Source organism: Pezoporus occidentalis, unplaced genomic scaffold (genome assembly GCF_034315485.1).
Source record: "Pezoporus occidentalis ecotype Australia unplaced genomic scaffold, CSIRO_AGI_Poc_V1 ctg39, whole genome shotgun sequence".
Classification (NCBI taxonomy): domain Eukaryota; kingdom Metazoa; phylum Chordata; class Aves; order Psittaciformes; family Psittacidae; genus Pezoporus; species Pezoporus occidentalis.
Genome location: NW_026915713.1, coordinates 3,327,730 through 3,352,667, shown reverse-complemented (window position 1 = coordinate 3,352,667; position 24,938 = coordinate 3,327,730). Strand labels below are relative to the sequence as shown.

The window sequence follows — 24,938 nt, the reverse complement described above, 5'->3', positions numbered from 1 at the left end:
CCCCTCATTGCCCTGAAGTATTTTTACCTCCGGGATCGATTTAAACCGATATAAATAGGAGAGTAGAGATTTCAAAGTGCTGGAAGTTCCTACAAACCTAAAAACTGTGGTGACCAGGTTGATGAGAGAGATGAGGTTGATGCCCCCACCGAGAGAAGAGCTATAGCAAGGATTCAACTTATTAGACGTCAGAAAATTCCTGTGGGTGCTCTGTAGGATGCTGAGTGTCATAGCTTCTGCTGCTCAAGGGTTGCTGATTTTCAATTTATTTGCTCCTTGGGAGTGCAGAGTCTTGGAAGTTTTGATTGTGCCTTTTCTTTTCCATAGTAACTCCAAAATAAACTCTGCTTGTCCGAGATGTTTCTGGTAATGAGATATATATAAACTCTGCTGTTCCTCAACTTCAAAATCTGACTTGTTGCTTTCCTAGCTCATAATTTAATACTTCTGTATGCAGGGTTGGTAGCTAATAGTACAGTTATTGGTTTTCTTTACCTTGACTTGGTGCAAACACTCAGTTACTGTGGTCACAATAAAACCTACTTTCTTCCACAATCAATTTCTCTGAATTGCTTACAAGTTTTTGATGAGACTTTAATTTGCTTCCTACTGCCACTGCTGTTTCTTCTGTTTATGGCTGCGTCCAAACACCCTTGTCTGCTTTCTCTGCCAAGCAGGATGCTGTAACACTCTTCCTGTGTCGTGACAGAATGGTAATGGAGGAGAAATATGAAAAGGTATTGTGAGTTTATCTAGCAGGGCCTTTATAAATACATGTTGCTTTTATTGACTTTTAAGTGGTGGTTATTGTTCCGATTACTTGTTCTGTTATATAGTTAAAGCTAAGAGCTATATTTATGGGTAATTGCCCATTTTCTCCTTCCTCATCTTTCCAGCATTAATACCATCACAATACTTGTCTGTCTTTCATTACCTCCCTACAAAATTGTTGTAGGTTTGTGGGTTTGTTTTTGGTTTTTTTTTCCATTTTGTTGTGTTTTAGAAAGCTTTAATAGTTCAATAAGCTGACTTGCTAGGCTTTTCCTATTGTAGAAATTGTATCAGCTGGACTTGCTCTCTGGGCGTGAGTGTACGTATCTATAAATGAAACCAATTTAGTAAAGTGCTTAGCAGATGATTTCTTTTAAAGTATTTGTCTGCATTCAAGTATTTGTCTGCATTGCACTAAGCTGAGGTCTACCTCTTTTAGAAATCATTTATGTATTATTAAAGCCTGCATTCCCCACTAAAGACAGAGCACCGTGCCTGTATAGTGATTACATTTGACTTTAGTATCCTGGTTTATATTAGCAAGAGGAGGAGCAAAGTGGGAGCAGGCACATGAGCTCATGTGACATCTTGCCCTGCCTCATCCTGTGCACTGTGATGGAAGCAAACGTCCTTCCCCACTGCAGGTATGTGGCCCTTCCAGCAGCCCCACATGGCTCTCCCTGCACCCTGGAGAGCTGCCACCAGGCATGCTAGGCTGTGTGCCTTCCAGCTGGTTTTAAGAAGCAGCTCCCACAGAGGTTTCTCACTCCCCACCCCTCACCAGCAGTTGCATCACTCCCAGAAACGTGGGATGTAGCAGCACGCGTAGGTGCTACCCAGTTTGTTTTGGTTAAGATGCATCCAAGGGACCTTAAAATGCTGCCAGTAGAAATGTTCAACTTGTACCACTGTGACAGGTCAGGCAGGGTGTGCAAACCCATGCACTTACCTTGGCAGGTTGGGGAAGGGCAGTGACATCCTGTGGAGAGCAGAGCATAGCCCTTGCTCAGAGGCCAAGGGGGTGGTCTGTGGTGGGAAAGCCAGCAGGGGGACTGAGATCAGGAGCCCTTAATATGGTTCAGCTGCAGCCAAGGCAGCACACATCACTACAGCCTAAAAACACAGTGTCAGTGAAGAGAGTAGTGATTCTGCCAGCTGTGTCAGGTTTGCACTGCACACGGGAAGCTGTGTACCTTGAGCAGCCTTTGGGTGTAGAGCCGTGTCAGGTGCACCCAGGCTGAGGCATTTGGACAGGAGCCGTTACTGTGCCTTGCCAGAGCACAGTAAGCACTGAATATACATGTCAGAAGCTTTTCTGCATGTGCTTGCTTTGATATGTAGCACGCATCTTTCTCTGCTGACCCCAGAGGAGGGGGCAATCCGTGCTAGGTTGTGCTGAAAGGAGGCAGCTCTTAATTAAACACCTTCTATTTTCTGTGGTGTCCTTAGGAAGATCCCAGAGAAACAGTTGCAGATCAGGGAGCACTTCTTGCTTTTTTCTTTAATCCAGATTAAGCAGCATTTCTGTAGACATAATGATAGCAGTGCATTATTTTCCTCTTTGTTGACTTTCCCCATCCTGTCCACATATTCCATCTGACAGAGGAAGGTGAAGTGGGCTTGTAGTACACAGTACTGGTCGTTTTTGCAGATCTAAACACCTGCTGATGCAGAACAGTGGAATAATTTATGATGCTTTCAAGCCTTGATGGACAAATGGGAAGCCTTTTATTTTAGCCATTTTCAATTACCTTTGAAACCGGCTTACCAAATTTTGTGGGAAACCCATAGGCTTCTGAGTAGCCTGTAACCATGTTAAGTAATGCAGTGGCAGAGTTGTGGGAATGCCCCTGGAAGACATGCTGCATTCAGCACCTCTTGGGTTGTTACAGCTTCCTCTTCTAGAATAAAAATCTCTCCTTTGGAGTCATCCTTGGATCACATTGACATCCTGCAACTCAGTTTATGTAAGGAAAAGCCGGCAGGTCAATAAAAACAAGTATTAAGGAGTACACAAGCCATTTTTACAAGACAAACCCAAATGCCTTCAGATCTCTGGGTTTGGTCTTTGGGATTATTATTCCTGATGGAGCAGGCTCACTTGTTGAAGGGTAATGTCACTAGGATACTCTTCACAGTATTTTGAGTTGGTTGCTAATACAAAATGGTTAGCAATACCTGTGTGATAGGCCTTGAAAGAAAAGGAACCAACAAAAATGAGAATGAGGAGAACCAGAGAGGAAGAAAGTTTCAGTATGTTTGTGAGTTTTTAAAGCGCTAGTTTGTCATACTTTCATACAATATTGCATTAAAGTGTGTACATTTTCACCATAACATAACACACTCTGATTAGGAAACATCTCAGAGTTAACTATACCCTAGGGAGAGCTTATGTGGTAGCTGTATGGCTGCATGTATTTCCATGTACAGCACAGAAAACAAGTGGAAGTGTGGTATTTCACAATCTCTGCATGATCCGAAGCCAAGATACCAGACAGGCACTAATAAAACTTACGCAACTCTATGTTCTGTCTGGGTAAAGTATTCTCTTTTGTGTAGGTGTGACGCATCCTTTATTTTGCCTAGTTTTAAATCTTGTGTCATTTGTATTCTGTAGCTGAGTACCTCACCCATCAATACCTACAGTTTCTTCATTGCAAGGTATCTTGCTTTTGCTCAGACAGAAGCAGAAGCGTTGGCAGCTGTTACATATTTCACACAAAGTAATGCAAGTGCTTTGTGACATATCTGCTGTGTGGTGCCAAAGTGATTACCATTAAGGTGAGCCTACACCCTCGCTCTGCCACATCACACACAGCTTTAATTCTTGGGCAATATGTGGTATGCCTTATTCATAAGCAATTTATATCTACAAAGGTGGATTTTACCGTACTTAATTAAGAGAGTTTCCATTAAATACAGTTGGTAAGATTTGTTTTGTAAATATTTATACAGAGGCCTTGGAAGGTCTCTTCTGTCTGTTGTGGATAGGATTTGGTTTGATAGGAGGATTAGAGGAAGCAGGAGACAGGAAGGTGATGTCTAGAAATTCTGTCTCTGACTGGGCAATCAGTTCTGGAAGTAGCATTTGAAATGTTACCAGGATTCCTCTGTGGTACCAAGTAGAAGGATGTGGTTTGCCTAATAGCTGAAGTATTCACTTTTCTCAGGGTTTAGCCAGTTGTGAATAGCACAAATGATACAATGAGACATTAAGCAGTCCTATGGCACTTCATCTTAATTTAAATCCAGGATATAGTGGGAGTGCTAGAGCTTTTCTGCTGCTGTATGAATAAAAATTTGGAGAATTGGCTTTGTAAACAGTTCCACAAAAAAGTGAAGCCACCCTGGAACTTAGGAGCAGAGCAGAGTTCTGTGTTTCTGTTGCCACTTCTTCCAGAACATGAATAGAATACTCTTACAGGGGCAACTTGTAGCTGGAAGATGAGACCCTGGTTTAGCTGTAACCCTGCCTGTAGCAGAGCTGGGCTTGGACACAGGAACCTAGCTGCAGCCCTGATGCAAGGAGTCAAATGATGATGTGGAGCTGACAGGGGCTACCAGTGCGGTTCATCTTATCTGTTTTCCTGTAAAATAGGCTCTGGGGAAGTAGCCGTTTTCAAGAGTATCAGCATTATGATGGTGATGTCTGGAGCAGTTGCTCCTCAAGGAGAGGCTTATGGATGGGGCTGGCCCAGCCTAAAAGCTCTGGCAGGGGCTGTTAGTAGCCCCTGGTACCTGCAGGGAGCTAGTCAAGAAGAGGGAGTCACAGCGACAAGGAGCCTCAACTGGACCAAGCAAAAGAGGTCCATCTGGCACACAAAGAAAAGGCTTTTTCCCAGGGCCAGGCTACCCAGGGAGGCTGTGCTGAGTCCATCTGGGGGTTTCCAGTCCAGAGGGAGCACAGCCCTGAGGAGCCCTGTTTGACCTCAGCGCTGAGCCTGCTGCAGCACAGCCGGACCAGGGACCTCCTGCTCTCCTGTCCAGACTGAGTTGTCTGTGACCCTAGCATTCCAAGCTCAAAGCTGAGCTCTGCAAAGTTGCTGCAAAGTCCTTGTTACCATCTGTGCATGAAAAATGTAACAGGGAAGAGAGACCCTTATTTCCCAAAGTGAAAGAAGGCCAGTGACTACCTTTAATAAGAAATAACAAATAGATGCTTACAACAGCAGAGTGGTTTGCAGACCCTGCCTTCAATATCTTGCCAATATAATCTGTCTAAAATATGGTTACATTCAGTGTTGCAAAATAATTTGTAAGTAAGTGTGCTATACATGCTCTGTTTCAGGCTCCAAGTCTAATTTGGTTTGCTGCTGCTTTTGTTCACCTAAGGAAAGCTCTCTCCAAAGAACAATATCGTTCCATAAATACGCAGGGATTTCTGTAAATATGTTTCGCTAAAGCATAAACATGGTATCTATGTTCTGTGTTCAGAAATGAAACACTGGTGCTATTACTTTCTTGGACATAGGTATCATGTGCAGTAGTGTGATTTTGATGTTTTAAAGTAAGGTCACTCAGTGGGAATGCAGTTGTTCTAATACATCTTGCTTGGTTTTCTTGTTGGGAAGCTCAGGTATTAGGAATTCTGTAGTACCCTTATGTTTTCTCTGAATGCCTTCTCAGAAGAGCTGGAGTGCAGTGAAACCTCATGGTAATGAAGTCTCTGGAGAAGACAGCCACTCACCAGTCTGTTATTAAGACTGTGGGTTGCTTCTGTTTAACAAAAAAATGTGAAGGAAAAAAAAGTGAAATGAAAGCAGTCGCTTCTACAACCTCACTTAAACAAACATCAAGCAAAAAGCTGCCCTCCCTGTTGTCAAAGCTGTTTCATAAGCAGTGATTGAACGTGTGTTCCCTGAGTAGTATAGAAGAGTTTGCATTAAGAAGCCAGTGGTGCTTTCAACCACCTCCTCACTCTTCCCATCATTACTCAGAAACTGTCATTGAAAGTGCATGCTGTTTACCTCTGAGAACTTAAAAAAAGCGTAAGAAGATGAGTGTGTGAGGGTTGGAGGTATATTTGTTTTCCTTCCTCTCGAACTTGCATTTGTTTGCTGGAAAAGCTAGAATTGTGGAAGCAAATGAACTGAATAAAAATTAATCTCAACCAGTTCCTAATGGAAACATCTTCTTATTGATGTGGTTGGAAGCTCTCCACTTGAACATGGGAGGCATATAGCACAGAGCCAGAGCTTGATGCCTTTAGGAAGAAGACTTATTGAAAAGTCCATGCTAGCTTTTTCCATTCTGAATTTGTAGCTTTATTACAGTTTGAAAAGAGTGTACATGCTGTCCACGCAGTTCCTTTTCTTAATGGGCTAACTGACTTTTATGTTCTTTCTCTACTTCCAGATCCTCATTATTTACAGGTAGCTGGAAGTAGCACTTCAAAGTAAACCAGAATAAATGGCATGATCTATTTCCCAAATTTCCCAACAGGGTGTGTTGTTTCTGTTCTAGTAAGTAGAAGTAGTAAATAGAGAGTAAAAGAAATAAATGTTAATTCATGGTACTAACTAATTTACCTTTACTGATATTAAAATAATTACAAATGGAAATTTACTTGCTATAATCACATTTAAGGACAGCCAATTTCTTGGTTTGAGCAAACTATATCAATTCACACATCTCACCATGGAAATGGAATGTTGTTACAGAAACATACCTATCTTGAATGGATATAATAATGCAGCCAACTGTATATTCACTGTGTTAATTAAGTGACTGATTAACAAGCCAGGCTTTGTAGCGAGTTGGATTATGTCATGTAAAGAGAGAACAAACAAATTTGGAGGCCTCTTTAGAAAGAAGTAGTAACTGGTGAAGTGTCTAAAGTGCGTAGAAGAAAGCTGGATAAATTTACCCAGCTGACCTATTTTGCAAGTCCACATGGAGTGATATCTGACTCTTGATTTTGACTAACAAAGAAGCCGATTAAAACTTAACAACATAATGATCTTAAAAGTTGCTTGTTCTTTAGGTTTCTATAAAACCTAGAACCTGAAGTTCTATTGCTCAAAATGAAATAAAGATTTATCCTATGGAGGAGCTGAAAGAGGAGATTCAGAGATGTACTGTTTTTAAAAGGGAACTTTTAAAAGTATATTTAATCACTTGATCAGCTCTTACTATAAATATTTTAACTGTGTAAATTTTCTAAGCATACATATTGAAAGGAAATGGTAATTTCTTTATTTAAATCTGTATCTTGGTCTCATTTCTGTGCCTTTTCAGAATTTAGGAGAAAATATGTAAGATTAGAGGTTAAAGCAGATTAAAAAAAGGTCAATTTAAATTTTTTGATGGTGTAGGCTCTCCCCACCACCACTTCCCCACTCCTGCTGATGCTGTTCTGTTTGATTAAAGCCACCACAAAGCTGGGATTTGCAGTCCAGACCTTTCTGTAGAGCTACCGTTCAGGGTAGGATCAAGTGCATTTGTTCCTCTATTCCTGGTTGAGACTGGAGAACAGAGATAACAGTTGGCATTGATGTCTCTGGAGCAAAAGATGTTTCCCATAATCTCAGTTTCCTTGTTAAGACTTTCTAATGTCAGTATTTCATAGAGGAAGAAAAGCAAGGCTGACAGCCCAAGCTGCCATCTGATGGGACTTGCATTTGGTGCATAGATGGCAGTGGATGGGTTAGTTGTGTCTGACAGATGAGGCAGTCCAGCAGCTGATGCTTCAAAAAGCAGGAGCCCATTGAAGGTGAGATGCAATTACCATTTGAAATTAAACTTTTCCCAAAATGTGGATATTTGTTCAGATGTGTAACCAGATGCTGGCAGGGGAATCTGGCTTCACTCCTTCTGTGCCAGTCTGAGCTGCTCCAGCAGATAGCAAGCCAGTCTAGACAGCTGAACAAAATACGTGCAGGATAAGACCTAATTCTGATTTTCTAGTGTCTGTGTTGACACCTCTGATGTTCTGGGGCAAAGGCTTTGGTAGCAGCATGCATAGAGACATGCTTTTTTGATGGAGACCTTTTAAAGGCTCAATCTTGTAAGAGAGTGTAGGGCTCAAAAGCCTGAGGATGAATGGCTCATCACTAAATGGGATGTGATGAGGGGGAAGATGCTCAGCTTCAGGCAGCATGGGAGCTAAAAACAGCTCGGTGGTGTTGGAGCTGCAGTTGCACAGTGCCAGCCCAGCCAGTACCTAACTCAGGAGCAGCTGGAACTGTTCTGGGTTTGTTCAGAGGAGCGAATCCTTAAAGGGGAAAAACCGGAGCTGAGAAGGGAATATAATGGAATGATCATGTCTGGTGTCAGTATGGGAGTTTCAAAAATTGTTAAGAAAATAAGCATACAAACTGTATAGAAGGCACATAGTCTTATTCTGTGTGGTGTACGTAGCAGATACTGTTCTCCATTTTATACCTCCTTAGGAAATGTCTTTGCATGTTTTCCTGTAGATTAGTGTCTCTGAGTTTAGAGAGGCAGAGTGAGAAGGAAGGGAAGCTGAGGAGGGAGTGAAGCTGTGATCTGACAGAGATTAGTACCAATTTGCAAATGAAGGTGCAGAGGAGCTGCAGTGATGTGTTACATTGTTAATTATGTTTCAGTGGAAAAGCTGCCCCTCGGGAGAAAAAGGCTTTTCCAGTAACAGCTCTGGGGTTGTAGATCCTATGAGAAATGCCACCCTGCATGAATGTGGTGCTCAGCATTCATTGGTGAACTGTGACTTCTGAAATGATACTTCCCTAGATAAAAACAGAGCTTTACTGTGCTAAACATTAAGGAAACAGTTATTGATGCTCCAATTTGAATGTTTAAACTGTGAACAGAACACCAGGGAAAATCCACCACTAATCCTGTGGCATCTGCTTTCTGGAGGAAATTGCACCCTCATTTTCTAAATTAGAGGAACAAAGATAATAGTTAACTGTTTCCCCCCCCCCCCCCCGGGATCATGTTGCATTTGGTAATAAATTGCCGGAGAAGAGCTCATGAACTGTCTGTATTTCTCATCTGGGATGCTGAGTTTGTGCAGTGTTCACTTGAATGCCTCGGGAAAGGCAGCTTCCCCGTGGGAGGGGGCAGAGCTGGGGTGATGGGCCAACAGGCACCTCAAGGAACAAGGTCTGCAGCACATGGAAAGGGCTTAAGGAGCTCTTGCTGCGTGCCATTTGGCCCTGGGGCTGTGTGCCACGGCTTTGACAATGGGTGTCGGTAGTACTGGACAGAGGAGTAAGAGAAAAGGTTGGGATGGTTTGGTTTTATATCCAAAATGGCCAGGATGAGTCTAATGAGACCTTGCCAATACTACCCAGCTCTATTGAGGAGAATGGTGGCTGACTAAATGAATGTGCCATGGCAACGGCAGTTGTACCTAGTAGCCATCTCATGTTTCGGGAGCTGTGACAGGTGTTGTGGTGCAAGTTGTCTTCCTTCTTCAAGGTACAGGACACTCTGAGTAGCATTTGAAATCTTGGATCTCTTTTTCCTCCATTAAAAACCAAATGGATGCTATAAACATACCAGGGCTAGAATATTTCCTCTGGTCTTAAATTTCCCACAGAAAGACTGCTCTGTATTCAGTGATTTAATGCTGTAACTCGTACTGATGCTTGGGTTTAATAAGGTTTATTAAAGTAACTTCACTATTTAGAAGAATAAAATTGTACAGGTGGTTTTGCACAGTTTGCACTGTATATGCAGTACTGAATTGCACTGTATGAGGCTTCTCCTGTTTTGGTGGTAAAGACTGCCTCATTCTTGTCTTCACATTTTGGGAAGAGCTCTCATGTTACAGTATACCATGAAAAAGATATACTTAATCAAACACAGAAATCTGTAGGAAAGGTAATTTTGGATATCACATGCATCTGCTGTTTTCCCATCCACTAACTTGCTGTTTTAATGGATCTGGTGTTGCACAGATTTGTTAGCAATCCTTGCTTTGAATCAGCAGTGATTCAAATCCCTACACAGATAATGTAGGAATTGCATGGAGCTTTAAATTGAAGGATGGTTGAGGTTAAGAAAAACCTAAACCACTAAACAAACAAAAACCCAAACAGACCAAAAGACCTTTTTTTATTACACCACAAATTGATTACTTCTAATTCAGAAATTCATGGGAACCTTTTTTGTCTTTCACAATTTGATTTTGAAAAGGCATTTTTACCACAAAACCCCCATTTTTTATTTGTGTCTGTTTCTCTAGGATTGAGTAGTGAGGGCTGCTATCCAGTTAATTCAGAAGGAGCTTCAACAGAGCCCAGGTGTTGATGTGTAGCAGTACATCCCAGCAACATAGCCAGTACCTCCTTCTCCAGATCTGAAAGTGTGGGACTTGGGGAAGGGGAGAGAGATTTGCAGCTATTTATCTGCTGCTTGTCGAATCATGTCTATTGAGCATTCACACCATTGGGTTCAGTCTCATGCCCTTACCTCAGCATAGTAGTTTTGTGGCTATTTGTGGCCCCAATCACTGCACTGTTGTTCAGCCTTTTCTCCAGCCTGCTGATGAGCCACATCTGGTTGTCAGGGCTGTGCCAGGGTCTAGGTTGCAGCACCCCACAGAGCCCTCCATGCCATAGTTAGATGGTGAGACTGCTCCCAGTTGGTTATGGGGTGTCCTGCATTGGAAGTGTTCCCCTGTGGCTGGAGGCCATTCTTCAGCTGGGGATCTGTGAAGTAGGGGCAGGTTTTCTCATGGATCTCCAGCTTGTCCTCGCTAAATTGGGAAAATGCAACCTTCTGAGTTGTGGGATGAAGCCTTCAAAAGGCAGAACAAACTGCCATCAGGGAAGTTTCTTGAAAGACCGAGGAGTTTATGTTCTTCTAATGGGGCAAATGAATGACACACTCTGGATTCAGTTGTGCCAAGTGGGTGATAACAGAAATTAATTGTTTGTGAAAAAGTGTATGATATGATCCCAGATACATTTAATGTATCTGTGGGCTGCACAACGCAAGTGTTCTGCCATCGCACTGACGGGGCACTTATTTTCTCCACTCAGTTAGTTTTCATCTCTACAGCCTTTGAACTAATCCATGTCCATTGGACTATTTTGGGTCACGTAGTAAGCAGCCTGAAACCACACACTACTAAAGACTACTTTCCTGGATCTAGAGATTCAGCATATTTTCTTGCTGCATGAAATCTCAGAAAGGCTATTGGTATATCCTGACTTTGATTTTGTTTTTAATAGTCTTTTACAGTTTCAGATAAAATTGTCACTTGCATTTGTATAGGACTTAGTGTGAACTTGAAGCTCATTCTCCTTTACCTAAGTTATTTTGTCAGTGTCAGCTTTTGGTATCAGGTACCCATTTTTCAGGCTCCAATTCTGTATTTGGAGGGTCACAATTCCAGGAGAGTAGTTTATTTGTAGATGTTCTTTTCTTTTTCTTCATACACATACAGTTTTCATGTATATACATAGAGTATTTTGACAGTCAGCTCCCACATCTGTTCAAACCACACATCTCTGGAGAATCAAATGTTAACTTGAAACTCAGCAAGCACAAAAACTGAGAGAATGGTATTTTTGTCCTGTTCTGATACATCCCAAGAAGACTGATGCTGACTGATGAATCCTAAGACGAAGAGCCTGAGTGTTAGGCACAAACCCCTGACTGATGGTACTTGTGGCAGGGTAGCTTTTGTGCCTTTAAAAAGACATGATACTACTGCTAAATAACCACTGCCTCCTCTCCTTCATGCTGCACTGAGGATTCTTTGGAGAAGCAAAAAGTTACTCAGAACAAATAGTGAGAGAAAACTCACACCATTGTATGAGAGGTTTGCTGTAGAGCTTGGACATCCTTCGGTGGGAATGGGCATGAATATTTTATAGATGTTGACTAAATTCCTGAAAGGAAATTGGCTGAATGCACAAAATCTTGAGGCCTATGCCATGTGTCTCTTCATTTGTCTGAGATGTATCCTACCCTATTTCCACTGGAGTTTTATGCATTTCTTTAGAAATAGTGCATCCTTAGGAGAACTTTTTAGCAGCTTTTTCAAAAACAGTTTCCTGCCCCAAGGGTCCTGTTAGCCACCTTAGACCCACAGCTCATCAAGGTCAAAGGAATGGACCTCTTAGGACTTGAAGGGTAGAGTCTTTTATTGGTGCCTGTCTGCCTTGTTGTGCTTGAGCATAAATGAAGGTGAATTTGTCTTCTGATATAATTCAGAATATCTCTTATAAATTGCCCCTGGCTGCATTAGCCTCTCTGATGGATCTCTGCAGCACAGTAGTACACTGGCTTTTCTTTTTCTTTGGTGATGTCCTCCATACCAAGGGCAAATAAAAAATATGTAGACCTCCCTGCTTGTTGCTGTAAGGCTGCATGGTTGGTTGATGTGTGGCCTAAACATCCTTGTGTAGAGCATTGACATGTGAACTGTGCTCAGAATAAGCCAGTGCATTGGTTCTTTTCCTCTATATTGGTAAAGGGAAGATTTCATTCCAAGAATGAACAGAGGGAATGCTGCTGCTGTGCATACCTGGGAGAGAGATGGACTAGGAATAATACCTGGTACGTTAACATCAGAATTATGTTTGCTTGCAGGCTGCTAAAAGCTGCGTAAGTAGTCTGCCATCATTTAAGTGGTGTACATAGCAGAGAGGAGAGCAAGTACACCACCAGATTGCCATAGGTTTGGTTTCACAGCACACTGAATCCAGGAGATGACCTTCAGTTATCATCAGTGTGATATCCCTGGATATACAGTGTGCCAAGGCTTACTTCCGTTGTTTTATTTCAGGTTTGTTCTTGGTGATACCGGATGTGGAATAACATGTGGTCAGTCACAGCCTGTTAGATTAATAGAAATGTTAGCAGATGCAATTACAGAGCCTGCGTGACAGAGACCCTTGTGCTAACAAACACAGTAGTTCTTGTGCAGAACAGTTTGGATGTGGGGAAGGGAGGATAAAGTGCAATGATAAAATGATATGAAATATAGGAGGGGAAAATGGTGGATTCAGCTATGAATCCGGACATAGGACAGTAGTTTTCAAACACGCTTCTCTTCAGGCTTATCTTCAAGGCTTCAGGCTTATCATCTTTCTGCCACTGACATCAAGTTATGCATATTTTTGTTGTTGTTTTTCTTTTGTTTTGTTTTTTTTTTCCTTTTTTAATATAAATACGGTGGTTTCATGTGTGTGAAAATGCATTTCCCTACTGATAGAGCACCAAGGAGTCTTGCAGGGGACTGCAAAGAACTTATAAAAATCCCATTTGATGGATGAAGCTATAAAAGAGTATGCAGAGGTTAGGGCTGGAGCTTAATGAGTCCTGCTTTCCCTCTCGTGCTCTTGAAGAGATGCTGTGGTTCCAGGAAGAGCAAAGAGGAGCAGTCCTAGCCCTCAGAGAATGCTTGGGGCTTCAGCTGTATCTGGCCTGAACAGTGCAAGAAGAAAGATTGAGGAAACCCCACTTCCTCTTCTGCTGTCCCTCTCCACCTCTTTAGGGAATCAGATATGATTTATTGTCTTCCCTGGGATTGCCTTCACCTCACCTCCAGATGCCATTCAACCTTTGGCAAGCCCTGGTGTGCCAGCAGGTTGCTTCAGCTGAACACTGGCAAATGACCACAAGCTGCAGCTGGGGTGTATCTGGGCTTCTGACACCCTTTTCCTTCCAATCATAGGTTTTAAAGAGGGGTTTGGTTTTGGAGCTGCTGATTCCAGATCACATCTGTGCTGATGGCTTTATTCACATCAGATACCGCACATGAGTTGTGTCCTGACTGCCCGATGTCAGGGATGTCACTGTAGACAGGAGAGCAGGTGGTGATTCTTCAGGACATTTGACTTTTAAACTTCCTCAGCATCGCCTTGCTTTAGAAGATCACCGCTTCAGAGATTGATTGCTCCTATTGCTGCCCTTTCAGAAGGGCAACCTGCAGCACTGCAGGGCTGCCTCTGCAGCCACCAGCAGAAAGTTGCAGGGCTTCACAGATGATCAATATGGAAAAACCTGTGTGTTCATCTCTTTACGTTCTGTGAAACTTCCCATTTTACCATTCAAGCAGAGTTCAGCACAAGTGGAGGAGTCACACAGTTTCAATAGGAAGACAAAATTGATAATGTTCTTTTCTGACTGAGCTCTTTCAATCTTCAGAGTCCTTTTTCATTGTCTAATGCTTCTTTGAAATCAGAAAGCTAAACTGAATGAACGGTTAATAGGATCCTTTCCCGTTTTCACTGTAAAGCTGTAATGTCTTACTCATCCAAAACACCCTTGTAATTTTCTGCTTTCAGATTCTTCTTTCTGCCCCTCCAAATTCAGCAGATACTTTTGACTTCTTGCCATAGGACTACTTATTCGCCTCTGCAGGATATTGCTGTGGGGCTTGTTAGAAGTGGTCTCACACACCAGTTTCTGGGGGTGGAAATCAAAATTGGAAATGTTTTTTTGTGCTTCATTAAAAACTTGATGTTCTCCCTTGCCACAGCATTGCACAGCAAACATTGGATTAGAAACCTTAGTGTGCTGTACTGTTCCAGTGCTTGTGTGTCTAGAAAAGAATGGGTTTTCTTAAGTCAATGTTGACTAAGTGACTGGACTACTCTTTGGTATGGGAGGGAAGTTTTCCATTTGCTTTGAACTGACATAATGGAGATTTCGTTTGTGGGGAGTTTATTTTTATTTTTATATTTTCCTCCAGAGCATAAGAACGGCTGAACTGGTTCAGATCAAATGGCTGCCTAGTGCATAGTGCCTTGCTGCTGAGAAAGGTCAAAAATAAGAGGAACACTAGGAACACAGGGAAGTGCTTCCCCCTGTATATTCTCCATGTTTCCAGCAGCTCACAGGTTACCTGAGCCAGAGGCAGTATCTTTGTGTTTAGTAGCTGTTGATAGATATTTTTTTTTCTTCATTTTTTTTTAATGACCTTCTCAACTTCATTAATTACCTCCTGGATCTCTCAATCATCTCTATCGGTTGAAGCCAGTTTTCAGATCCAGGATAGATTTTCCACAGACATCCAGCAGTTGCTCCCTGAAGTCACCTGCATGACATCAAGCAACTTCTGTCTTGGAAACAATTGAGATTTGTTGCCTGTTGGTTCTTTAGACATTTGAAATGGTAAGGTTATGTGTAATGGAAAGCAAACCATGAATCTGTGGAGGTGTGGGAATTTGCAGTGTTGGTTTTTGACAGAGATCCTGGCCAAGGGGCAGGACATCCAGAAGGATAGCCATAGTCTTCTCAAAGCCAAGCTTCACTGCTGCCATAATTCATCATTCTTTTGAATGGCACTGCTACCTCCTCATCACCCCCTGCCAGCTGGTGTAATTGTCTGCCTGTCCATACTCCAAATGTAGCTATTGCTTTCTTGTCCACTTTAGGTACATAGGGATGTTGCCAGTGCTTTGCAGGGTAAGCAGTTTTGAAGGCAGAAGTGTTGCTCATGTGCCACACAAAGAAATACTGAGGTGAGAAAGGGTGTGATGTGTAGTGAATGTCCTTCAGATAACCTACCTACTATTTTGCTTTCAGAAGTTATACACTGAGGTGTCCAAAAAGAAGAGAATGAAATGGGAACTAGTCACAGCTCTGGAAGAAACAGAAACAGTCCTGGTGATTTTTAACATTGTATTGAGGACAGCGGAGCTCCTTGATGTTGTATTTTAAGATCTGAAGAAAATACATGTTAACAAAACATCTGAAGTTATGTATTTAAAGCAAAAGCCTAATTACAGTAGGTGATTTTCACACTGTGTCATTTAACTTAAGTTCTTAGAGATCTCACATGAGAAGTGTAGATATTCACCAGTTCTGCAAATCAGTACGTAATTCAGTAGGTACTTACAGCCAGCTCTGTTAAGGCAAAGGTGCTTAATTAGACCTCATTAATACTGATGACTTGGTTTCAAAAAAATATTTTTCTGTTGTTGAAAACCAGCTTCTTTGGGGTGATCATTCCTGAATGTTTAAAACAGATTTTGAGTTTGAAATGCTTATCAATAAGTATTAGTAACTCTGGGTATGGAAAGGCTTCTTCTCTCTGCATCTGTGAAATTTCTTTGGAAAGTAATAGAATGCCCTTGCTTACACAAGTTTCTGGTGGAGGAAAGAGCTACAACTGTTAAGTAGATGTGGCTTAAGCATAAGATTAACCTACTGATCAGCTACATTTTTTAAAACTTGATGAAAGAACTCATGAAATGTCTTTTCTTACGTATTTCATTGCAGATAATGTTCATGACTCAAGCTGTGAAGCTTAATAGTATACAACGTGGGATCAGAAATTAAATTGACTTCCTTTATCTGTTCAGATGTAGAGCCCACATATCTCTGTGTCTGGGAATGGTAAAAATGTGCACATGGATAAGCTCCATCAATTTTTGAAAGATAAACTCCTCAAATATGAGTTTGCAATGTGGAAATCTTGCCCGCCAATGTCCTTCATTTTCAGCATAGTCTGTATGAGGAGGATTAAGTCAGTGTGCTTCCTCTCAGGGTTCAAAGATGCTTCATAGAAGGCAGAATTCCTTGCTGCTAGTTGCAAGCAGCATAAAATCCACCTCTTTGAGCCCTGTCCTGCATCTAAGATGCTGGAAATGCTTTCCCTGACTTAAGCATGAGTCAGATAAAGTATTCGATCCATATTAACTTCACATCTTTATTTCTTTAATATAGACACCTGGTTTTGCTTCAAAGCCTCCAAGGGCTGTATAGGCACCACACTGAAGTGGGGAACAGTCACCCAGGCCAATATAATTATACTGGACCCAGGAGGAATTGTGATAAAGGATTTTTTCATTGGCGAGACCATGCCTAAACCTCCCACAAAAAACGTGGGGGAATCTCTAAAGCTGCTCTGTGTGCACATTAAAGATGTCCTATAAAAGCACTGCATAGTCCAAACTGATGCCATGTTTACATATTTCAGAAGAAAGAGCAAGTTGGTCTCTTCCAGCCAAAGAGATGCTGTAATTGCAGTCATGGGAATAGATAGGAAGCTTAAGGAGAATGATTTTTCTGCAGGCTGAGGTTCTGGTCCCTCTCCTGCAGGTACAGCTGTACCCGGCTACTGAGCCGGCGCATTTCAGTTCTTGGCATAAAATGCCTTTCAGTAGAGGTGAGCACTTTCGAGGCTGCTCCTAACAACAATGCAAACTCACCTGAAGGCAGAATCAGGCAATGAATGGTAAGTGCATCAAGAGCCTAATTGTGAGGGCCTCCATATATGTACATAAAGCCCTCTTTTAGCAGTGTCTATAGGACACCTCCTTCTGGGTGTGATGGGACAGAGCTGCCTCCTCTAGGTTACCTTTCTTCAGCTGTGGTATGGACAAGGAGCAGATGCACTTGGGTGATAAGTGTTTGGAGGTGCCTTCACCCCTCCCTCCAAAATAAGTAGAAGTTGGGAGTGGTTATGCATTCACTGGAAAAAGAATATGAACAGGAGTGAAAAGAGTAGCTATAAGATGTAATTTCTTTCTTGACATGCCAGTTGTCTTTTACATTTTTATCTTGCAAATGGTCAGGAAAGGCATGGCTACCTTGGGAAAACAGTGGCAGGTGAGCATCAGGTGAGTACCGTGGTATTTGCCATATCTTTCTATGATGGATAAATCAGATATCAGGGTCCTTAAGGCCATGCTCAAAAGTATTTGTCGTTTAATAGCTCATGATAAAAATCACATTCGCATCCCCCAGAAGTTTCATTTTACTCTGAATAGGTATTTCAGCTCAGGATAGGGTGGGGAGGTGGACTCCTAAATTGTGTGCACCAATTAAGAAAGACTCAGGCCCTCTAAGAAGGGGTGCCCCCACTCCAGGGTGGGCCAGGCATCTCCCTTGTTTCACTGGCTGGCTGGAAAGAGGCTTCTGCACAATGCTCCTATTTATGTGCTTCATGGGTGGGGAGCAACCACGGGTGAGGGTAAAGCCTCTTAGCTGGAGTCTCAGGGGACAAAGGGAGCTTTGTATGCAGGTTGGCAGGGAGACTCCTCTCCTGTTCACTGGGGGAGGTGGCTCTTGCTAGGGACATGTGGCTGAAATCCTTCCATGGTGCAACTGGACAAGAGGAGTGCTGAGCTGCAGCAGGTAACAATTCCTTTTACATTTCACAGCTAGAAAGTAGTGGTTGTTCAGTCTAAATTCCAGGTAAATGAATCATGGAATACCGTAAATTCTCTCTTAGGAGACAGGCCTCTGCTTTCAGATGTTTTTGAGCCTATTCAAGCAACTTCAGGCTATACTTCCTATAGCAATGGGCTGAATCGGTGCCCTCCTTCCTCACTGCTTCAGAGGGATGTTCGTTTTGATGGTTTTAAGTTTAAATTCAATACAGCATCAACCTCATCAATCACAGTATGAAGACAGACCCTGTCCCAGGCTTTATCTTTGCTTTTTGCACTTCTCCAAGACATAGGAGGGGAAAAAAAGCTGTTAAATGCTTCTAGGTAATAGAACCGAGACTCAGAATTTGAAACTGGACTAGGTGTCAGAGATGGAAGTCTGAATCTGAAAAGGCAGACTTTCTGACTTGTTTGATTTGCTAGTTCTGCTGTTCTGTTTGCTTTTGATGGATCACATTTTTATAATGATTTTATTTCGCTACTATTTTATACAAATACGAAAGGAAAATATATTAGGAAATCTAATGTGTTTGTATTTGCATTTGTATAAATAACTCTTTAGCAAGCTATTTGTTAGTTATTTCTACTGTAGAGCATCAAGGGATAAAAAAGAGTTACAAGGGATAAAAAAGAGTGTAGATGTTCCTAAGACAGCACTAAAAAGACCCCTCAGCCTAAAAGGCACATGCCATATCCACAGTCCATTATTTAGTATTTGAAGTCCATACACATAAGGATAGTAGTAGAAGAAGGCAACCTTAACAGAAAGCATCAGTTTAGCATACAGTTTGAAACATGCAATACTGACAGCTTCTACAGCACTGGCGAGTCAGCTGCATAAGGGTAAAAGATCTGTGATCTTACTGTCAGCAATGGCACATGAAGACCTGCTAGAGAAGTCCTGAAAATATGCATGGAGCTGACTCTCACTGTTTTTTTCTTGGTTTTTTTTTTGTTTTTTTTTTTAATGATGACCTTTAGTTTGTAAAAGGATGTGGAAAACAAGTGAGTCACCATTTTCCAGCGGCAAGTGTAATGTGATAATTCTGTCTCTTAATGTGTTTTTTTTCCTGGGTGCCTTTGTCCAAATGACTTCCAGGCTGAACTGTGTGGTTAATTAGTTATGTACAACAAAGCTCTTTCACGGTGAGAGTAGACTGGTTTTGTGTGTTCCATTTTATGGATTATGTTGTTGTCTTTAAACTAAAGATTTGGGAAGAGCAGGTTTTAAGTTCTTTCCTACAGGCTGATAAAGAACATAAGGCCACAGGCAGCTTTCTTAATTGCTATAACAGCTCACTTGTGCTTTCCTGATCTTCCCTTGACATTTACCTTTGCAAAAGATACTGGACATAGTCAAAGTATAGTCTCTGATCTACGCCAAAATGAGTGAATCTCCTCTGCGATCAATTCCTATGCAGTTTGAAAACCATAATTGGGCCCTGGCATAGCTTAAAACTCAGCACTGTTTACTGACTTCCTCATTTTGATTTTGGAACATTACATTTCTATCATTGGGGTCTGTTGCCGTGTCAAACAATAACACCATTTACTCTGACACACACGTCAGAGCCACAGGTGAAAAAATGTAACTTGCACATTATGAAAACAGATCAAAGTCTGACTTCCTTATGTGTAATAGGACTCTATGACTGCTAGCACTGACCTCTAAAGCATTATAGACAGTACAAATACCTCATACAGCCGCTAGGAAGTATCTCTATTGCATGACAACATACTGAGGGCAGAAAACAACGGCCACAAATGTTTACATATCATCAATTCCCTTTATTTTTGTATTTTCAAAGCAACATGCATCTTATTTCTAGCTCTGCTCCTCACTTTGCTCCTGGAACACACCTGTAGGATAGAGGCCAATTTTATACTAAAATTAGAGGCAACCAGAATTTTTTCCTACCTAAGGTAAACAAGCACAATTTGACTTTTCAGTTGTGATAGATGCAAAGTGACATATATATATATATCATAAACACCCAATTACTGCACTTCCTTTAATGCAAAACTCTTGATAGCACTCTTCTTGAACAGCAATAGTTACACCTTTTTTTTTCAAGAGGAAGTCTAATGATCTAAGTAGTCAGTCTTGGATATGACCATCTCTCTGGGAATGACTTGTGGGAGCATTTTCCTAGTCAATTTTAGTGTACAGTCACCCAGATGAGCTCAAACAACCTATGGTAGCAGTTCATGTGCACATAATCTGTTCTGGTGGGTCAGCAGTGAGAGTATATAGTGACTTCAGGTAGGCTTAGTGAAGGATGTCTTCAACTCATACAGTGTCTCCTCCTGTTGTTTTTACATGTATCTCCAGGATGCTGAAAGAATTTCTAAGCAAATTTGTTAATAGCATTATGGCTGTTGGATATCCAACTTAGAATCGTAGAATCATAGAATAGTTAGGGTTGGAAAGGACCTTAAGATCATGTAGTTCCAACCCCCCTGACATGGGCAGGAACAACTCTCACTAAACCATGTCACCCAAAGCTCTGTCCAGCCTGGCCTTGAACACCACCAGGGATGGAGCATTCACAACTTCCCTGGGCAACCCATTCCAGTGCCTCACCACCCTCACAGTAAAGAACTTCTTTTTTGTGTCCAATCTAAACTTCCCCTGTTTAAGTTTTAACCTGTTACCCCTTGTCCTATCACTACAGTTCCTAATGAAGAGTCCCTCTCCAGCATCCCTATAGGCCCCCTTCAGATACTGGAAGGCTGCTATGAGGTCTCCACGCAGCCTTCTCTTCTCCAGGCGGAACAGCCCCAACTTCCTCAGCCTGTCTTCATATGGGAGGTGCTCCAGCCCCCTGATCATCCTCGTGACCCTCCTCTGGACTTGTTCCAACAGTTCTATGTCCCTTTTTATGCTGAGGAGACCAGAACTGCACACAATACTCCAGGTGAGGTCTCACAAGAGCAGAGTAGAGGGACAGGATCACCTCCTTCAACCTGCTGGTCACGCTCCTTTGGATGCAGCCCAGCATACGCTTGGCTTTCTGGGCTGCAAGCACACACTACTGGCTCATATTCATTTTCTCATCAACCAGCACCCCCAAGTCCTTCTCCACGGGGCTGCTCTGAATCTCTTCTCTGCCCAACCTGTAGCTGTGCCTGGGATTGCTCCGACCCAGGTGTAGGACCTTGCACTTGGCATGGTTAAACTTCATGAGGTTGGCATCAGCCCACCTCACAAGTGTGTCAAGGTCCCTCTGGACGGCATTCCTTCCCTTCAGGGTATCAACTGAACCACACAGCTTGGTGTCATCGGCAAACTTGCTGAGGGTGCACTCAATCCCACTGTCCATGTCAGCGACAAAGATGTTAAACAAGACCGGTTCCAACACCGATCCCTGAGGGGCACCACTTGTTATTGGTCTCCAGTTGGACATTGAGCCATTGACCACAACTCTTTGTGTGTGGCCATCCAGACAGTTCTTTATCCACCGAGTGTTCCACCTATCAAATTGATGTCTCTCCAATCTAGAGACAAGGATATCATGCGGGACAGTGTTGAATGCTTTACACAAGTCCAGGTAGATGACATCAACTGCTCTACCCCTGTCCATCAGTTCTGCAGCCCCATCATAGAAGGCCACCAAATTGGTCAGGCAGGATTCCCCCTTAGTGAAGCCATGCTGGCTGTTACCAAGCACCTTGTTGTTTTTCATGTGCCTCAGCATGCCTTCCAGGAGAATCTGCTCCAAGATTTTGCCAGGCACAGAGGTGAGACTGACTGCTCTGTAATTCCCCGGGTCATCCATTTCCCCTTCTTGAAAATGGGGGTTATATTTCCCTTTTTCCAGTCATCGGGAACTTCACCTGACTGCCATGATTTTTCAAATATCATGGACAGTGGCTTAGCAACTTCATTTGCCAGTTCCTTCAGGACCTATGGATGGATCTCATCAGGTCCCATGGACTTGTGTATGTTCAGGTTCTTAAGATGGTCTCAAACCAGATCCTCTCCTACAGTCGGCCTAGGGTCTTCATTCTCACAGTCCCTGCATCTGCCTTCCAAGACTTGGGTGGTTTGGTCAGAGCCTTTGCCAGTGAAGACCAAGGCAAAGAAGTCATTCAGAATCTCAGCTTTCTCCAAATCCAGGGTATCCAGTTCTCCTGACAGCTTCCAGAGGGGGCCTACATTGTTCCTAGTCTGTCTTTTACTTGCAGTGTACCTATAGAATCCCTTCCTGTTATCTTTAACATCCCTAGCCAAGTTTAATTCTAACTGGTCCTTAGCGTTCCTAACCTGGTCCCTAGCTTCTCGGACAACATCCCTGTATTCTTCCCAGGCCAGTTGGTGGCATTTATAAATTCAGTGGCTCTCCTGTTTCAAAATCACATTGAATAAAGGAGAGGCACTGTCAGAATAAATGATTATAGCTGTGAATTATTTGAAAAGGAAAATGTAGATAGGGTGGAAGTTGACAAAGATGGAATCCATCTGAACAGAAACAGTCTTTTTCAAAGGACAATTGAGAAGTGGTAGGATTTCAAATAATGAAAGGAGCAGTAATTTCAGATAGAACCAAGTAGGAACTATTTTGGAAATACTGCTGAGGCTGGTTGAACTTTGTGCATAAGTGGTTTGCTGGGATGGATGATTTTCATCAGGCCATAGCAGTGTCCTTGCTGGGATAACAGGAGGCAGCAGACTGTTCAAGCAGGTAGAGGAGCAGGCACACCACAGATAGCCCAAAGGCTGCTGGGGTGGAGCTGAGCTGTAAAAATAAAGCAGCCCACCCAAAACCCCAGTGGTGTCAGCAGCTTAACTTCGTCAGCTCTTTGGCTTCTGAAGAATGCACTTCAGAAAGCCACTGTGCCAAGCTAAGTGCAAACATTATTTCATTAAACATGCTCTGCTTCTTTTACGCACACAGAGAGAGGAACACAACTCTAATCAACTAAACTGAACTGCAGACTGGGAAAGCAAAAAGGGAGAAAGAAGCTGGTGAAATTTCTGGGGTTTAGCATTTGAAGGGAAATCTGGTGCCCTGGGCAGGTGGAGAGGCATTATGGTGGGCATGTTTATGTTTTGTTCAGCAATCAGTGCATGGCTGTATTCTCAGAAGTCACAGTTAATGATCTGGGGAAAAATGCAATATATCATTTACATGCCAGCTGTACTTCATTGTTTGTCACTTTTCAGCAGAAAGCCATTGCCCTGTTTTATTTTCTATCACTTCTATAAGATGATAGAGACTGGGGTTGTATGGAGGAAGAATTGGATGAAAAGATTATAAGGTAAAATTTCCATGTTTGATATAAGAGAGCATCTTCCCAGTGACCAGAAACCTCCATCTACAGCTTCTCTAGGAGTGTTTTTCTTTAAAAAGATGTTTTCAAGATTGATTGGTATCAGGTGTGCAGTGCTATGTGATTCGAGCGTTACCATGGTGACCACTCTTTTAGATAGGATGTCAGAGACTATAATTGTACCTAAAAAATCCCATGTGCAGTGTGATAACCTGCACGGAGATAAGATGTAGCCTCACTCAGACCTAGGTATGTCTGTGTGAATTTTGCTGATTTATGGCTGCATGCCATTGAAAATGGGATACTGATGTTTGGGGGAGATTTCTCTCCTCTCTCCTTTTCTGTCTGACAAATAGATAGGATTAGCTGTACAGTGTAGGAGGAAAGACTTAAGCCCTTCCGACCACCATCTCTCCCCACCATTCTCCTTTTGAATCTATGGCTCTTTCTGTGTTGCACACTAGCAGATACACCTGACTGGTGCTCTGCTGATGCCCGTGTGACTCTACTTGTGTCTACCTTCATGCTAGGGCGTGTGAAATAAGGTATTTTACTGCTTTACTGGCATCTGCTGGACAGTGGTGAGCCCAAAATGCTTTCTCTGCTTTTGGCAAATCTCTGACCAGTGATTAGAATTAAATTACCCTTCAAAATGCTGCTTGCTCACTCTTTGTATTTCACGGGTCTTAATGCTGCAAGCACACATTTGCCTTTTTACAGTGTAGCTGCCAATAATGTGAAAGTCTGCATGGCTAGGTGCACAAGTTAATTGGCCCCTCTGTCCATACACTGCTTACATCTGTACTAAGGTAGTTTGACCTTTTGGCTACCACAGACTGTTTTCATGTGTTTCTGCTTCAAGCCAGGTAAGTTGTAGTTGACATAAAAAGCAGTAACCTGCTAAAGGTTATTAGCTTGGATTCTGCATCAGTAAGGAAAAGAGAAAAGTTGTAAGGAGTGGAGAAACTATAACGTGGGTTCAAGGTCAAGAGGCAAGGGCTGAAGGAGCAGTAGAGTTAGAGGGTACCGTGCTTTCCTGGCCCAATTCCTCTACCCCAGCTACCCCTGCTCAGCAACAGCAAGGAGCTCCATGCTCAGCCTCCCATGGTTGCCCTTAGCAGGATGGTATGATCGGCAACAGGAATCCTGGTTTTGATGACTTGCTATGTCTTTTCACTATTGATCTCCTCAGAGGGCCTGGGTTCAAGGCCACGGCAATACAATAGACCTACAAGAAAGTGTGTCAGTGTATCAGACTGTGTCAGGTGGGAGATTGGATGTCAGGGAAAGGTCTACTGTTAGAAAAGAAAATTTCCCTTATGACAGAAACCTATCTGATGAAGTCTTGCACATTCCTGAAATTTTAATAGGGCTGGATCCCTTAAGTTGCTAAATAACTTCAGATCTCCCCGCTATCTGTAGAAGTCAACAGTACTCAGCACTCTTAAGAGTTCAGATTAGAAACTTGAATTGGGACCTGTTGTGTCCTAGTGGTCTTTCTTAAGGCTGCAACTGCTATTTTGAAAGGTGAAATTAGAAAATAAGATTAAATAAGTAATTATGGCCCAGTTGTACAGAGTGCATGAGTTTTTAAGCATGCAGCTATGAAAATTAGACACCTGATTTAGTATTCCTATGTGCTGGAGCTATGCAGTACAATTGTTTTATAGTGCTAAAACTTGAAGTTAAAGTGGCATTTGATGGTATATTGCACTTCAATTTATTGATTTGACATTATTCCCTGTTGTATTTTACTTGTCTTTTGCTAGAGGGCTCTAATACAATTAATAAATGGAACATAGGCAGATAGTTAAAGATGAGTCCAGTTAG

General features: G+C 42.3%; 1 protein-coding gene across 5 annotated transcripts in view; it reads left to right on the top strand.

Annotated features, from left to right (window-relative positions):
- The window catches only part of PKIB (cAMP-dependent protein kinase inhibitor beta), a 54,754-nt gene that overhangs the window by 2,896 nt on the left and 26,920 nt on the right, over window positions 1–24,938 (top strand). Inside the window, exons 1-2 of one of the 5 annotated variants that reach the window (XM_062632401.1) lie at window positions 14,660–14,829; window positions 23,002–23,096. The exons of 3 other annotated variants lie outside the window; for them this stretch is intronic. The gene's annotated coding sequence lies outside the window, so the exon portion shown is untranslated. Of the gene's footprint in view, window positions 1–14,659; window positions 14,830–23,001; window positions 23,097–24,938 lie in introns of those variants that run through there. One more of the 5 variants, XM_062632398.1, reaches the window with a different exon arrangement.